General features: G+C 47.5%; 1 protein-coding gene across 1 annotated transcript in view; it reads left to right on the top strand.

Moving 5' to 3' along the window:
* LOC306968370 (5-hydroxytryptamine receptor 2A-like) overlaps positions 1–16,462 on the top strand; it is a gene marked incomplete at its 5' end in the record, with an annotated part of 82,250 nt that overhangs the window by 24,770 nt on the left and 41,018 nt on the right. The gene's annotated exons all lie outside the window — the stretch shown is intronic.

Below are 16,462 nucleotides of genomic sequence, written 5' to 3' on the forward strand. Positions count from 1 at the left end.
AATGTGACAAGACTAAAAAGCCTTTTCTTCCAAAAGACTCAAAGTGAAACTAAGAGGGAGCTGCCAAACACTGCAGTGAGCCGGTAATTATAGCACAAAGTATAATCACACTTTCAAAGGTTAGAAAGAATCCGGCTGCGTCAATTTAATCAAAGTTCTGAGCAAAATTTGCTCTCAGAGTTTTCTAGTTAATCCTTTAGAAAATCAATCTAAAAAGTCTTTTGAACGGCTCCTTTACCTCCTAACCGCCTCAACCGAGCACAGTTTCTCCAGCTCGACTCTACCCAAATCTAAAAGCTTCTTGAGAAAAGCTTTAAAATAGCGACAGAAACCAGGGCATGAACAGACTAGTGACTTCTGCGTCAGAGTCGAATAGTCGTGTGTTTATCTCTTTCTCCCTCTCTCTCTCTGCCTAATTTCAACATTAATTGTTTTTAAATGCCTAAATTCACTGGCACCTCAGTATCTGCTGCAGCTCTACTGTCCTTCCAGAGCTCTGAGGTCTGACCAGCTCTACTGTCCTTCAGAGCTCTGAGGTCTGACCAGCTCCTTTTTGTCTGTTCCTAAATCCAGGTGTGTCCAGAGGTGACCGAGCCTCCTCCACATGTGCTCGGCTCAGTCTGTAGAGGAGTTTAAAACCAAATTAAAAACTCATCTTTTTGCTTTGGCCTTCGGTTCCATGTGGGTTCCATATCTGACCTGTGTTTAACTTTTATTGTGTTCATTGTACATATTGCTACTGTTCTTGTCCAGCACTTTGGTCGACTATGGTTGTTTTTAAATGTGCTTTATAAATAAAATTGACATTGACGTTGACAACATTAATGTCAAGGCGGAACCCTTTTCCGTGTTTCTGTGGGACAATAAACAGCGTTACACCATAGCAGACCAGCGGACAGTTGTTTTTACCGGTTAGCGTTCACTTTGTAGTGTCTACACAGAGTTTCTCCTGCGCAGCCGGAATCGAGAGTCTCCACCGGCAGCGGCGCCGCGGGATTTAAACTTTTCTCTCTCACGGACTTAGTCACGTGGAATCCACTACGAGCAAACACTCTGGGACCGAAAACTCGTTTACTTCAGACCTTGGATTTACAAGGAAGATGATCCTACAGAACAAAGGAGAACAGATGAGGCCAGGAGGAGAGAGACAAACGGAGCAGGAGAGAGGAGGAGAGAGGGGAGAGGACGCGGATCTGCACAGTAAACACTGAGCATTGCCTAAAAATAAAGTTAAAACCTAGGAAATATTGTACATTAGCTGTAGAGCTGCTCACATGTGAGCCGACGCTATGACGGATTTGGAAGTGAACACATTGTACTTGTTGTTAATTAGGCGTTTTTCCTCCGTTGTTAATATGATGACGTCATCACACGAGTCGACTCTACGTCGACTTTCTTCACTGTAAAGTCGACTTCTAAAAACCAGTCGTCGTTCAGGCCCAACAGACACGAGACGTAAATGAGGAAAAAGGCATCAAGAAAGAATCAAAAGAGCGACAGAAACAAAACAGGCGACAACGTGAGCAGAGCCGTGGGAAGATGTTTTAGTGAGGGGGCGCTGAGGGACAAATGTACCCCCAAAATACTTTTTCTATTTATTAACCTCTTAACTCCCGCCTGAACCGAGAGCATTTTCTCCAGTTCAGCTTTACCCAAATCCTGTCGGCCAGTGTAACGCCTCATTTGAAAGACCTACAAAACTAAACTGATCTTTTTCCTCACGGCAGATTTTTTTCCAGCACTTTTTTGTTGGGCAGACGTCTCATTTTTGACACATTTTTGTGACTTTTTTGTCAAATTTTTGTCCATTTTTGTCAATGTTTTCTCACTTTTTTCACATTTTCATCCTTGTTTTCGTCTCAGTTTTGTCACTATTTTCACACCATTTTCCAGAAGCTTTTGGATTGGGGTAAAGCTGGAGAAAATGTGCTCGGTTCAGGTGGGAGTTAAGGGATTAATATTGCTTTCAGTTCACAAACTATCCACCAGGGGGCGCTGCAGAGCCCTCAGCACCCTGGGTTCCCACGGCCTTGAACGTGAGGAAAAATCTTGGATCCGTTTTGTCTGTTTTTTCTGTTTAGATGCAGCTCCTGTTGAAGGTTCTGTCCCGGTTTACCCTGAAAGTGCTGAGCGGTTCCTCTCGTTTCTAAACGTGCTCAAATCGACGCCGACATGTTTCTAAACGTGTCAAACTCTCAAATTAATTAGCGCCTCCAAAGAGATGAAGAGCTCCGGCAGCGGCGGATGATTCCGTCTGAGAGCTGCCGACAAACATCTCTTTCTAAAATAGTAATTGCATTTATTAATATCCCTCTGTGTCTGTTATCTTCTGTTATCTCCTGGTGTCGGCGTCGGAGCGAGGGCGGCGTCAGACAGATGTTTATACAAACCAGAGACGATGGGTAATGTGTAAAAATAATCATGTAAACAAAAGCCCAGATTGACGGGAGGATTTGGAGGTTTGCGAGTGGAATTCACAGCCTTCCTTTGACTCGCGTTATTATGGTTTGTTTGGAAAGTTATAAAAATGATTTGGTTTTATTTGTGAAAAATCTGCTCCTGCATCGTCCAGTGTAACGGACACGGAACAGAGTTTACTCTGGTGTCAATAAGCACGGGCCGCTTTTAAAGGGATGTTTCAGGATTTTTGACATAGGGCCTCATTTCCTCATTATGCTAGTGCTAGGCTAGTGCATGTCTATGGTATCAGCTAGCCTGCATTAAACACAGTGTGACCCGCTCCACAGAGCACCTGAGTCACTGATAACACCAGACTAACCATATACATGTCTGTGTTTGGAACATAACTGACCTGCATCACATGAACGATCGCATTCTGAGGAACTATTTTCCAGCAGATCACTCCGCCGCTGCGTACAGTATATGTAGTTAACACAAGTGCTTTTCTCTCAAAGTGTGGCTCAGATACAGGAGTGAGTTTATGATTCATGAGGGTTTGATTCATGATTAATGCGCTCATAGTTGGTGAGTTAAAGCTTTAAACCTGATTGTTGTGTTGATTCTGTGTGTGTGTGTGTGTGTGTGTGTGTGTGTGTGTGTGTGTGTGTGTGTGTGTGTGTGTGTGTGTGTGTGTGTGTGTGTGTGTGTGTGTGTGTGTGTGTGTGTGTTTACTCGAGCGGCTGATGTTTCAAACTCACTAAATCGATGTTGTCAGGCCGTCGCTGAACAGTTTGGTTCCACTGAGACCGGCAGGTGCACAACAGCCAGAGGTGGACTCACAAAGACACACACACAGACACACACGGACTCACAAAGACACACACACACACACACACACACACACACACACACGGACACTCACACACACACACACGGACTCACAAAGACTCACACACGGACACACACACACACACACACACACACACACCTCCACCTGAACAGTAATACTGAGCAGAAGTCGCGCTGCCTTCATGTGTTCTTGTAATAATAGTGATATTTACTATAGTTCCATGAATGCCACAGCAGTAACACATTCATATGTTCAGCTGGTTGTTATGAAGCCGACACTTTGCATTTAGCTGTTTAGATTCTCAATTATAATTGTGTCTCTTTATCCTCTTATTGTCACGCAAAAAATAATAATAACGCCAAACTTTATACGCAGCCACACAGACAGAAGCAGAAGAGTTACTGTCATGTGTGTTCGTTTCAGCGATCAGATCGACATCAATGAAAGTCAGTGTAGAGTTTAGCTGCTGCCTTTCACTGCGTTCCAAGTTATTATGCAAATGACATTTTTCTCTGATTTTCTAAATTGTCGACTCAAATGAGAGTCAGCATCATTTTCAAGTCTTTACCTGGTAGAGGATCATTTAAATGTGGTGGAAAAAAATCTCCCAGTGAAAACAGTATTTTTTTCAAAAATAAATATAGTAAAAACCTCAAAATCCACTGTTCCAAGTTATTCTGCAACTCATCGTTTCAATACATTTTAAAGCTTGTAATTAACTGAAAATGGTTTTGTTGTATCTGTAGCATTAAGAGGTCACATTTACTGAAATCAAAAGTTATTTCAATCAAAAAAATATTAACAGGTCAAGTTATATTTGACCATAGGAGCCCTTGTGTGATAACGGCTTCAAAATTCTTAAATCCATTAAACTTGTGAGTTTTTGGACAGTTTCTGCTTGGATTTCTTTGCAGGATGTCAGAATAACCTCAGAGCTGCTGTTTGGATGAAAACTGCCTCCCACCCTCAGAGAAGTGTTTTTCTTGAGGCTCCAAAGGTTCTCAACAGGGCTGAGGTCAGGGGAGGAGGGGGTCCACATCATGAGTTTCTCTCCTTTTCTGCCCATAGCAGCCAGTGATGCAGAGGTTTTCTTTACAGCAGGACATGGTGCGTTGTCATGATGAAGAGGATTCTGTTCGGGAAAACACGGCTCTTCTTTTTGTAGCATAGAAGACAGTGGTCAGTCAGAAAGAGGTCATTTTCACACCTTCAGGGATCCTAAAAGGGCCTAAAGGGGCCGACCAGCTCTCTCACCATGACTCCGCCCCCTCCTTACTGACGTCACAGCCTTATTGGGACATTGTGGCCATTCACCTCCATCCATTTGACCATCCAGGGTCACACGGCCTCATCAGTGAACAAGACTGTTTGAAAATGAGTCTCATGTATTTCTGAGCCACTGCAGCCGTTTCTGCTTCAGCTTCAATGAACAGTTTAGGGGAGGCCGGAGAGAAGGTTTATGCACAACTGCAGCCTCTGGAGGGTCCTACACCTTCATGTTCGGGAGACTCCAGAGGCACCAGCAGCTTCAAATACCTGTATGCTGCTTTGTAGCATCTGTTCTCTTAATCTGATGTGTTTGTCTGGCAGAAACCGTCCTCATTGTGCCTTTATCTGCACAAACCCGAGTGTGTCTGAATCATCCACAAATCTCTGATCAGTTCGATGATTACGCTTCATCTTTCATGAAATATCGAAGGTTTTCACACCTAGACCAAGACATTCAACTATTTCACGCTTTTCATCAGCAGAAAGTCCCTTTTTCTTTCCCTTATTGCTTGAAAATGATGATCTGCTTAATAAAGTGGAACATCCTTTTTCAGTAGTTTTTCCTTTAACTGGGCTTAACCTGAAAACTGATCATCCCAGGTCTCAGAGATTAATGTCAGTGATTCAAACAGACCCAAGACACGACACCATCCATGAGTTTCATTATTTTTATTATTATTTTTTTTAACCTTTTTGACACAAAAATCCAATTTGCATAATAATTTGCAACGCAGTGTGTTAGTGTGGCCTTGTTTTAAAGAAAGGCATTTGGGGAAAGAGAGTAATAAAGCCTGCAGAGCGAGGCCCGAGTACAGAGCGAGGCCCGAGTACAGAGAGAGGCCCGAGTACAGAGAGAGGCCCGAGTACAGAGAGAGGCCCGAGTACAGAGAGAGTCCCGAGTACAGAGAGAGGCCCGAGTACAGAGAGAGTCCCGAGTACAGCTGCAGCTACAGCTCTGTGATCGTACTGGAAATGAAAGAGGAGGATGATGCGTCTGCTCGACTTTATGATTCAAAGTCAGTGTTGTTTTCTGGAAACCCTTTTAGCTTTAGTCACGTTTATGTGCTTGGAGTCAGGCATGTCTCCCCCGGAGCCTGGACTCTGGTGGTGAAGGAGACTCTGGTGGTGTAGGAGACCCTGGTGGTGTAGGAGACCCTGGTGGTGTAGGAGACCCTGGTGGTGTAGGAGACTCTGGTGGTGTAGGAGACCCTGGTGGTGTAGGAGACCCGTGAAGATGCAGCAGGGATTTAATGCCAGTTTGAATCCAGTTTAATGCTTCTTAATGACATCTAAGGCCCTGATTCTGGCTCCGCCTCTCTGCCTGTGCTTGATTCTGGCTCCGCCTCTCTGCCTGTGCTTGATTCTGGCTCCGCCTCTCTGCCTGTGCTTGATTCTGGCTCCGCCTCTCTGCCTGTGCTTGATTCTGGCTCCGCCTCTCTGCCTGTGCTTGATTCTGGCTCCGCCTCTCTGCCTGTGCTTGATTCTGGCTCCGCCTCTCTGCCTGTGCTGGCTCCGCCTCTCTGCCTGTGCTGGCTCCGCCTCTCTGCCTGTGCTGGCTCCGCCTCTCTGCCTGTGCTGGCTCCGCCTCTCTGCCTGTGCTTGATTCTGGCTCTGCCTCTCTGCCTGTGCTTGATTCTGGCTCCGCCTCTCTGCCTGTGCTGGCTCCGCCTCTCTGCCTGTGCTGGCTCCGCCTCTCTGCCTGTGCTGGCTCCGCCTCTCTGCCTGTGCTGGCTCCGCCTCTCTGCCTGTGCTTGATTCTGGCTCCGCCTCTCTGCCTGTGCTGGCTCCGCCTCTCTGCCTGTGCTTGATTCTGGCTCTGCCTCTCTGCCTGTGCTTGATTCTGGCTCCGCCTCTCTGCCTGTGCTTGATTCTGGCTCCGCCTCTCTGCCTGTGCTTGATTCTGGCTCCGCCTCTCTGCCTGTGCCAGCTGAAGGTCGGACATGATTCAGCTCTCGCTCCTGTGTGGTTTTTGTGACGGTTTTGAGAGCAGATAATGCGGTTCAGTTCCAGGTCAATGGCCCGGCCTCGGAGGAGCTCCCCGGAGAGAGACGCCATCTCCTCCCGGAGAGAGACGCCGTCTCCTCCCGGAGAGAGACGCCGTCTCCTCCCGGAGAGAGACGCCGTCTCCTCCCGGAGAGAGACGCCGTCTCCTCCCGGAGAGAGACGCCGTCTCCTCCCGGAGAGAGACGCCGTCTCCTCCCGGAGAGAGACGCCGTCTCCTCCCGGAGAGAGACGCCGTCTCCTCCCGGAGAGAGACGCCGTCTCCTCCCGGAGAGAGACGCCGTCTCCTCCCGGAGAGAGACGCCATCTCCTCCCGGAGAGAGACGCCATCTCCTCCCAAAAACAAAAGCTTCGTCTTATCAGGAACGCAGACGCCTCCGTGAGCTAATGTTTACTCAGGAGAGATTCAGACGCAGACAAGTGCTTTACTGAGCAGATAAACGTGTCAGCGATGTCACGAGGCGGAGGAATGTTAGAGGAAACATCTCCTCAGTGATGTCACGAGGCGATGGAATGTTAGAGGAAACATCTCCGCATGCACACGGGTGGTAGTGAAGAGGAGGAGCCTGAGGGGGCTGCAGGTCCTGAGGCCCCCTGCCTATCTCTCATGCTGATCAACCTGACAACACTATATCACCAAGACACAATGCGTATTTGACCCATTTTTTGGGACTTGACCTACTTGACCAAAGCTCCAAAAAGACTTGACTTGACTTGCTGTTTGTGACTCGAGACTTAACTTGGACTTGAGGCTAATGACTCTCAGTGACTCGCTGTGACTTTATAGTTATTATTTCAGTGAAACTGTCGAAAGATCAGGATTCATTTTGTAAAAGCGGCGCATCTTTGTTCACATTGAAGCTTATGCGCAAAGACCTGCCAGCTGTGTTCATTCATCACCTCATCACCGGCAGCTCATCCAATCATCCAATCACGGACCCCGATCAAGCCGCACCTTCACAACAGCCAATCACCGCAGCTGCTCATCCCCTCAGCAGCCTGTCATCGCTCAGGATCCCCTTGTTAAGCTTCCTGGTCAGTCAGCCGCTCGCCAGCCGTGCTACGACCCTCCTCCACCCCTTTTCTCCGCCCGGCTCCTCCTCAGCTCCGCTCATCAAGTGGCCGACCCAGGTCTCCCCCACCCCCACCAGGGTCCAGGCTCCGGGAAGGTCATGGCTGTCATTCGTCAAAGCCATGCATTCATATCGTTCAGTCTGAGCCCCAATAATAATTCATGTTCGTTAATAAACCCTCACACTGTCATTCTGTTTCTGTGAGTCTGTTCAGGTTGAAATGTCATTATCCACATGCGTGTTCGGTTTCCCCACGGAGCGTCTGATCAACACAGCGCTAAAGGCAGGAGGAAATACCACGTGTTTCTTTGGATGCATTAAAAGTTTTGTAAAGACGGTGAAGAGGAGGAGATTTACAGACAGGAAAACGTTTGAAACAATGGGCTGGACCTGCAGCACAGACGGAGCCTCCAGAACCACCATGTCAGAGCTGATTCATCTACAGGAAACTCTGGGCTTTTCCATGTTTTAAGGCAGGACTGAAGGCTACACGGAATCAATCTGTAATCCTTTGAGCAGGGGCGAATCCGAGTAGGGGCTGGGGCAGTACAGGGGAACCACTGACAGAAAAACTGCCAGAGACAAAAATAAAAATATTATTTATATTTATATTTCCGACTGCAGGGGAAGCAGCTCATGTTTAAAAGACTAGACACGCTGGCGTTTGTGACTTGAGGTGACTTGCCGGCTAAAGCAAGACTTGACTTGACAAAAGCTATGACTTGACTTGACTTGACTTGACCCATGACAGATTGACTTGGACTTATTGGGACTTGGACCTTCACGACCTGGACTTGACTTGAGACTTGCCTTTAGTGACTCACTCCCTCCTCATAGGACCCAAAATCAGTCGTTGCATTTCAGACGTGCATTCCTCCAGTGGTTTACAGTATGTTGACCAGTGGTTCTCAACCTTTTGGAGCCGCGACCCCCGTTATAACAGTTGGGGGGTTCGTGACCCTCCACCCGGGTCACACCGGGAGAATCGGAACATTAACCGACATCTTAAAAAACAAAGAAAAAAACAAATGGCAAAAATAAAATGAATCAAATTCCGAACATATAACGGCTCTCTGGTCAAATAGCGACACATGCAACAGTAAAATATTATAATATCCGGTAACAAAAAAAGTATATTTTATCTACATGATCTGGCGACCCCCCTAATTTGTCTCACCACCCCCTCGGGGGTCCCGACCCGAGGTTGAAAACCACTGCTGTAAACAACAACAGTCCAGACAGAGTCTGTGGGTCGGGTTTGGTGGCGGTCGGAGGCGCCGATGGCGCAGATTGGCAGCCTCGCTCCCGTCAGTCTGCCCCGGGGCGGCTGTGGCACCGAGTTTATATTTTTTCTTAAAAGTGCAAGAGCAGTTTTCAGTTTTCAGTGTAACTTTTAGTGCCTCTGTCACATCTATAACCTTTATTATTATAATGTTTACACAAAGTCGTGCTTGTTTTAGCTGAAACCGTAAAATCCTCGTAAATGATCCTCACTGTGTTTTATGCTCTGCTATAAAACAGGCTCATAACAGTGAGTGTTAGGCTCTCATTGGGTCTTCCCTGTGTAAATACAGAAACAGTCTGTGGTGGTGATGTAGGTTCTGGACTGTTTTGCTGTTTTTAGTAAAAGTCGACTTGGGCGTGTAGAGTTTAGCTGCTTCAGTGTTAGTGTGGCCTTGTTTTAAAGAAAGGCAGTAATAAAGCCTGCAGAGAGAGTCCCAGTACAGCTCTGTGATCGGACTGGAAATGAAAGAGGAGAAGGATGTGTCTGCTCTACTTTTTGATTCTGTCGTGTTGTTTTCTGGAAACCCTTTAAGCTTTAGTCACGTTTAAGTCATTTCTATGTGTGATCAGTTTGTCCAGTTTTATTTCATTATTTTAGATCAATAAACAAAGACTTATTGGAAATTGGGATTAAGGTTGAGGTTATATCAAGCTTTTGATACACGGACAATAGGCAGAAACTTTCTCCAGTTCGGTTTTACCCAAATCTAAAAGCTTCTCCACTGGAGCTCACAGCCCGATTTGAAAGCTAAGACCTAAAAACTCATCTAAGCTTCGTTTTTGGTTGTGTTTTCATCACATCTTTGTGGCTTGATCAGAGTTACGTTACACACACACACACACACACATACAATCTTGTACTTCTATCTTAGTGCGGACACTCATGGACATAATGTATCACCCAGACCCTATAGGGCCCCTAACCCTAAACTTAAGCCTAGCCCTAAAACCACGTCTTGACCCTCACACAGTCCTTCAAATAAGTGACGACCACCCACAATGTGCTCACTTTACAACAATGTCCCCACTCTGTTGGTTAGAAACTCAAACTGGTCCTCACAATGTCGTAAGTACAAGAACACACACACACACACACACACACACACACACACACACACACACACAAATGTGATCAAGGTCTTAGCTTTCAAATCAGGCATTACACTGGCCTACAGGCTGTAAGCTCTCCAGTCGAAAAGCGTTTTGATTTGGGTAAAGCTGGAGAAAACGTGACTCTGGTGTGCTTTATTGTCCCCGTAGGGAAATGTGTCTCTGCATTTGACCCGTCCTTCGACGCTGCTGGGGCGACACATATGGAGCAGTGGAGCGAACAGGAGTCGTTCGAAATCCGCACAGTAATCTTCACTTTACTGTGCGGATGCCAAATTACTACCCGCCTTACAATATAGTCCCCCTTTTATCCACTTAGAAAATCCGATACTGCTTGTACTTGTACTCATTCATGAGGTCCCGATACCAGAAACCGACACCATTGGAGAATAGTTTAGTGTAAACACAATAACCCACATAGAGCTGACTTTATTACAGACGACACTCCCTAAACCAGAGTCTGAGCTGGATTTAACCAGAGCTTAATGTTGTTAGAGCTGCAGCGTCTGCAGTGTTTACAACATACAGGCTAACGATGCTAACTCGCTGCAGCGTCTGCAGTGTTTACAACATACAGGCTAACAATGCTAACTCGCTGCAGCGTCTGCAGTGTTTACAACATACAGGCTAACAATGCTAACTCGCTGCAGCGTCTGCAGTGTTTACAACATACAGGCTAACGATGCTAACTCGCTGCAGCGTCTGCAGTGTTTACAACATACAGGCTAACGATGCTAACTCGCTGCAGCGTCTGCAGTGTTTACAACATACAGGCTAACGATGCTAACTCACTGCAGCGTCTGCAGTGTTTACAACATACAGGCTAACGATGCTAACTCGCTGCAGCGTCTGCAGTGTTTACAACATACAGGCTAACGATGCTAACTCGCTGCAGCGTCTGCAGTGTTTACAACATACAGGCTAACGATGCTAACTCGCTGCAGCGTCTGCAGTGTTTACAACATACAGGCTAACGTTGCTAACTCGCTGCAGCGTCTGCAGTGTTTACAACATACAGGCTAACGATGCTAACTCGCTGCAGCGTCTGCAGTGTTTACAACATACAGGCTAACGATGCTAACTCACTGCAGCGTCTGCAGTGTTTACAACATACAGGCTAACGATGCTAACTCGCTGCAGCGTCTGCAGTGTTTACAACATACAGGCTAACGATGCTAACTCGCTGCAGCGTCTGCAGTGTTTACAACATACAGGCTAACGATGCTAACTCGCTGCAGCGTCTGCAGTGTTTACAACATACAGGCTAACGATGCTAACTCGCTGCAGCGTCTGCAGTGTTTACAACATACAGGCTAACGATGCTAACTCGCTGCAGCGTCTGCAGTGTTTACAACATACAGGCTAACGATGCTAACTCACTGCAGCGTCTGCAGTGTTTACAACATACAGGCTAACGATGCTAACTCACTGCAGCGTCTGCAGTGTTTACAACATACAGGCTAACGATGCTAACTCACTGCAGTGTTTACAACATACAGGCTAACGATGCTAACTCGCTGCAGCGTCTGCAGTGTTTACAACATACAGGCTAACGATGCTAACTCGCTGCAGCGTCTGCAGTGTTTACAACATACAGGCTAACGATGCTAACTCGCTGCAGCGTCTGCAGTGTTTACAACATACAGGCTAACGTTGCTAACTCGCTGCAGCGTCTGCAGTGTTTACAACATACAGGCTAACGATGCTAACTCACTGCAGTGTTTACAACATACAGGCTAACGATGCTAACTCGCTGCAGCGTCTGCAGTGTTTACAACATACAGGCTAACGATGCTAACTCGCTGCAACGTCTGCAGTGTTTACAACATACAGGCTAACGTTGCTAACTCGCTGCAGCGTCTGCAGTGTTTACAACATACAGGCTAACGATGCTAACTCGCTGCAGCGTCTGCAGTGTTTACAACATACAGGCTAACGTTGCTAACTCGCTGCAGCGTCTGCAGTGTTTACAACATACAGGCTAACGATGCTAACTCGCTGCAGCGTCTGCAGTGTTTACAACATACAGGCTAACGATGCTAACTCGCTGCAGCGTCTGCAGTGTTTACAACATACAGGCTAACGATGCTAACTCGCTGCAGCGTCTGCAGTGTTTACAACATACAGGCTAACGTTGCTAACTCGCTGCAGCGTCTGCAGTGTTTACAACATACAGGCTAACGTTGCTAACTCGCTGCAGCGTCTGCAGTGTTTACAACATACAGGCTAACGATGCTAACTCGCTGCAGCGTCTGCAGTGTTTACAACATACAGGCTAACGTTGCTAACTCGCTGCAGCGTCTGCAGTGTTTACAACATACAGGCTAACGATGCTAACTCGCTGCAGCGTCTGCAGTGTTTACAACATACAGGCTAACGATGCTAACTCACTGCAGTGTTTACAACATACAGGCTAACGATGCTAACTCGCTGCAGCGTCTGCAGTGTTTACAACATACAGGCTAACGATGCTAACTCGCTGCAGCGTCTGCAGTGTTTACAACATACAGGCTAACGTTGCTAACTCGCGGCTAGCAGTTTTGGCCATTCTGAGGCCGTTTTATGCCCAGGGGTTTATTCATCTGAAAAACTAACCCAGCGACTAAAAAGTCCTCAGAAAATCCAGATTAAAGACATACAGCATGTTTATATTGAGGGAAAATGAGCTGCAGCAGAACAATGAAAACGCTGTAGCTTCTCGCTAAGTTACTACAAACACACGAGAAAATCTACAGGAGCTGAAGTAAAGACGAAAAGAGACCATTTAAGGAACATCTCAATACTATTGTTTAATAAAAACACATAAATGAATAAAGCTCAGGCATTGGGAGCTTTAGGACATGGGCTTTTCTGTCTATGATGGACAGAGACATAAAAATAAAAAATTATATTGAATAAAAATAAAATAAATAACTAAATGGCTTCATAACCAACGCGAGTCCCATAATGTGAACAGTGATGGACCAGAGCGGTGTTAGCTTGTGTGTTAGCCCTTATAACTTATAACCTTATAACAGATACAGATCCTTTAAAGAATCTCAAAAAAATGCGTCTGTAGACTTCAAAGTCCTTAAGATGTGGGTTACGTTTAGGGTTAGCTTGGATTAGTTGAAAGCTCGTAGAAACTTTCTTTTCTCAGTCCATTAAGTGTAAAGTGTTGCTAACCCTTATTGTTTGGTGTTTGTGTAGTATTGTATTGAACAGTGGTCAGTGTTTTACTGTGAGTGCGATAGTTTGTATTTGATTTAGTCTGAATAACTAAAGAGTGTGCAGTGTTAAAGGAAACATGTGGATTGTGCAAAAAGAGCTAAATTGAATCATCTTTAAACATTCAGGACCCAAAATATCCCCGAAGAACAAAATGATCATTACGGTTAATCAGTTCTGTCCGATTCCTCCAGCAGAGTAATGTCTCACATGGAAACCTCTCTCTTCACGCAGATTTACGACCGTGACCCGGAATAGAACGGAATGAATTAAAAATATGTCTGAGCGGGTCTGCGGCGCGGACGCATTAGCAGGAGAAATGTTGGATTGAGCTAAATGTGTTGGGGGGGATAATAAAAGGTCTTTGTGAAGAGGAGAGCGCTCGGGGTCGTTACAGAGACAAACGAGCGTCCGCAGAACTCGCACAGAAGAGGAAGACGAGGCCGTGTGAGATTCAAGAGGAAGAACAATATCATGACTTTGTAAACTGAACAGGAGGCGCAATTCAAGAACAAAGTGTCAGAGAGACCAAGGCTGCTTTCTATAGCCACACCAGGGGGCGCTGTGGCTGGATTGTGTCACTGAACATCAAGTCCATGAAAATATGCTGTCCGCAAATCTAAAAGCTTTTTGACTTTTTGCCTCTCGGTCTCATTTGAAAGCTAAGACTGCGTTGTTTTCACGGTGTCACTTTTGTTGCTTTTTTTGTCCCATTTTAGTCGCTTTATTGTCCCGTCTTTGCTGCTTTTATTGTCCATTTTTCTGCTGCTTTTTTCTCCATTTTTTTCCGTTTTTGTTGTTGTTAAAAAAAACAGTTTTTTGTACATTTTTTGCTACGTTTTTGTGACTATATAGCTAAGATAAGATAATCCTTTATTGATCTCACAAAGGAGAAATTCACTTGTTACAGTCGGCGTTGAAGACGATCACTCAGAGTTAATAAAGTGCAGCTGATCCAGAGATTATTGCACATGTTACTTCACAGTCTTATTGCACAGTCTGACAGCAGTGGGGATGAAGGCCCTGCTCCGTCCTGCACTGAGGTTGTCTCAGTCTGCCACTGAGAGAGCTGCTCAGCTCCTCTACAGTCCCGTGCAGTGGGTAGGAGGTGTTGTCCATGATGGAGGTGAGCTTGGCTAACACCCTCCTGTCCCCCAGGGGGCAGCCCAGGACGGAGCTGGCCCTCCTGACCAGCTTCAGTCTGTTCTTGTCCCGCTCTGTGCGGCCCGGGGCCCAGCACACGGCAGCGTAGTGGAGAGCAGAGGCCTGGTCACTCCGAAGGACCTCGGTCTGAAGGACCTCAGTCTCCTCAGAAGGACCTCAGTCTCCTCAGAAGGACCTCAGTCTCCTCAGAAGGACCTCAGTCTCCTCAGAAGGACCTCAGTCTGAAGGACCTCAGTCTCTTCAGAAGGACCTCAGTCTCTTCAGAAGGACCTCAGTCTCCTCAGAAGGACCTCAGTCTCCTCAGAAGGACCTCAGTCTGAAGGACCTCAGTCTCCTCAGAAGGACCTCAGTCTCCTCAGAAGGACCTCAGTCTGAAGGACCTCAGTCTCTTCAGAAGGACCTCAGTCTCCTCCGAAGGACCTCGGTCTGAAGGACCTCAGTCTCTTCAGAAGGACCTCAGTCTCCTCAGAAGGACCTCAGTCTCTTCAGAAGGACCTCAGTCTCCTCAGAAGGACCTCAGTCTCTTCAGAAGGAGCTCAGTCTCCTCAGAAGGAGCTCAGTCTCCTCAGAAGGAGCTCAGTCTCCTCAGAAGGACCTCAGTCTCCTCAGAAGGACCTCAGTCTCCTCAGAAGGAGCTCAGTCTCCTCAGAAGGAGCTCAGTCTCTTCAGAAGGACCTCAGTCTCCTCAGAAGGACCTCAGTCTCCTCAGAAGGACCTCAGTCTCCTCAGAAGGACCTCAGTCTCCTCAGAAGGACCTCAGTCTCCTCAGAAGGACCTCAGTCTCTTCAGAAGGACCTCAGTCTCCTCAGAAGGACCTCAGTCTCCTCAGAAGGACCTCAGTCTCTTCAGAAGGACCTCAGTCTCCTCAGAAGGACCTCAGTCTGAAGGACCTCAGTCTCCTCAGAAGGACCTCAGTCTCCTCAGAAGGACCTCAGTCTCCTCAGAAGGACCTCAGTCTCCTCAGAAGGACCTCAGTCTCTTCAGAAGGACCTCAGTCTCTTCAGAAGGACCTCAGTCTCCTCAGAAGGACCTCAGTCTGAAGGACCTCAGTCTCCTCAGAAGGACCTCAGTCTGAAGGACCTCAGTCTCCTCAGAAGGACCTCAGTCTGAAGGACCTCAGTCTCCTCAGAAGGACCTCAGTCTGAAGGACCTCAGTCTCCTCAGAAGGACCTCAGTCTCCTCTGAAGGACCTCAGTCTCTTCAGAAGGACCTCAGTCTCCTCTGAAGGACCTCAGTCTGAAGGACCTCAGTCTCTTCAGAAGGACCTCAGTCTCCTCTGAAGGACCTCAGTCTGAAGGACCTCAGTCTCTTCAGAAGGACCTCAGTCTCCTCTGAAGGTGGAGACACTTTGGCCCTTCTTGTACAGGGCGTTGGTCCAGTTTATTGTTGAGGTGAACACCCAGGTGCTTGAAACTGTCCACCTCCTCCATGTCCTCCCCCTGGATGTTCAGCGGTGTGTGCGGTAGTGGCTTCCTCGTGAAGTCCATCACCATCTCCTTCGTCTTCCTGATGTTCAAGCACAGGTGGTTGCGCTCACACCAGTCCACAAAGTCCATGATGACTGACCGGTTCTCCAGGTCGTTCCCCTCAGACACAAACATAATGTTTAAGCAAAACCGTGTCTGAACCTGTGATCTCACTGAAACATGACTTCTCCTCCAGATTTCCTTTATTAACTTTTGTTCTGACATAAATGATGGAGTGATGTTTCCTCCTCACAGCAGACCTCCATCATGGACCCGCCCCCCGTGGGGTCCAGAGCCATGTGACCCGCCCCCCCGTGGGGTCCAGAGCCATGTGACCCGCCCCCCGTGAGGTCCAGAGCCATGTGACCGTGCCGCCTCCATCATGAGTCTGGCCCTGGCCCCGCCCCCCCCGTGGGGTCCAGAGCCATGTGACCCGCCCCCCCGTGAGGTCCAGAGCCATGTGACCCGCCCCCCCCGTGGGGTCCAGAGCCATGTGACCCGCCCCCCCCGTGGGGTCCAGAGCCATGTGACCCACCCCCCCCGTGGGGTCCAGAGCCATGTGACCCGCCCCCCCCGTGGGGTCCAGAGCCATGTGACCCGCCCCCCCCGTGAGGTCCAGAGCCATGTGACCCGCCCCC

Source organism: Gobius niger (genome assembly GCF_951799975.1).
Source record: "Gobius niger genome assembly, chromosome: 9".
NCBI lineage: Eukaryota > Metazoa > Chordata > Actinopteri > Gobiiformes > Gobiidae > Gobius > Gobius niger.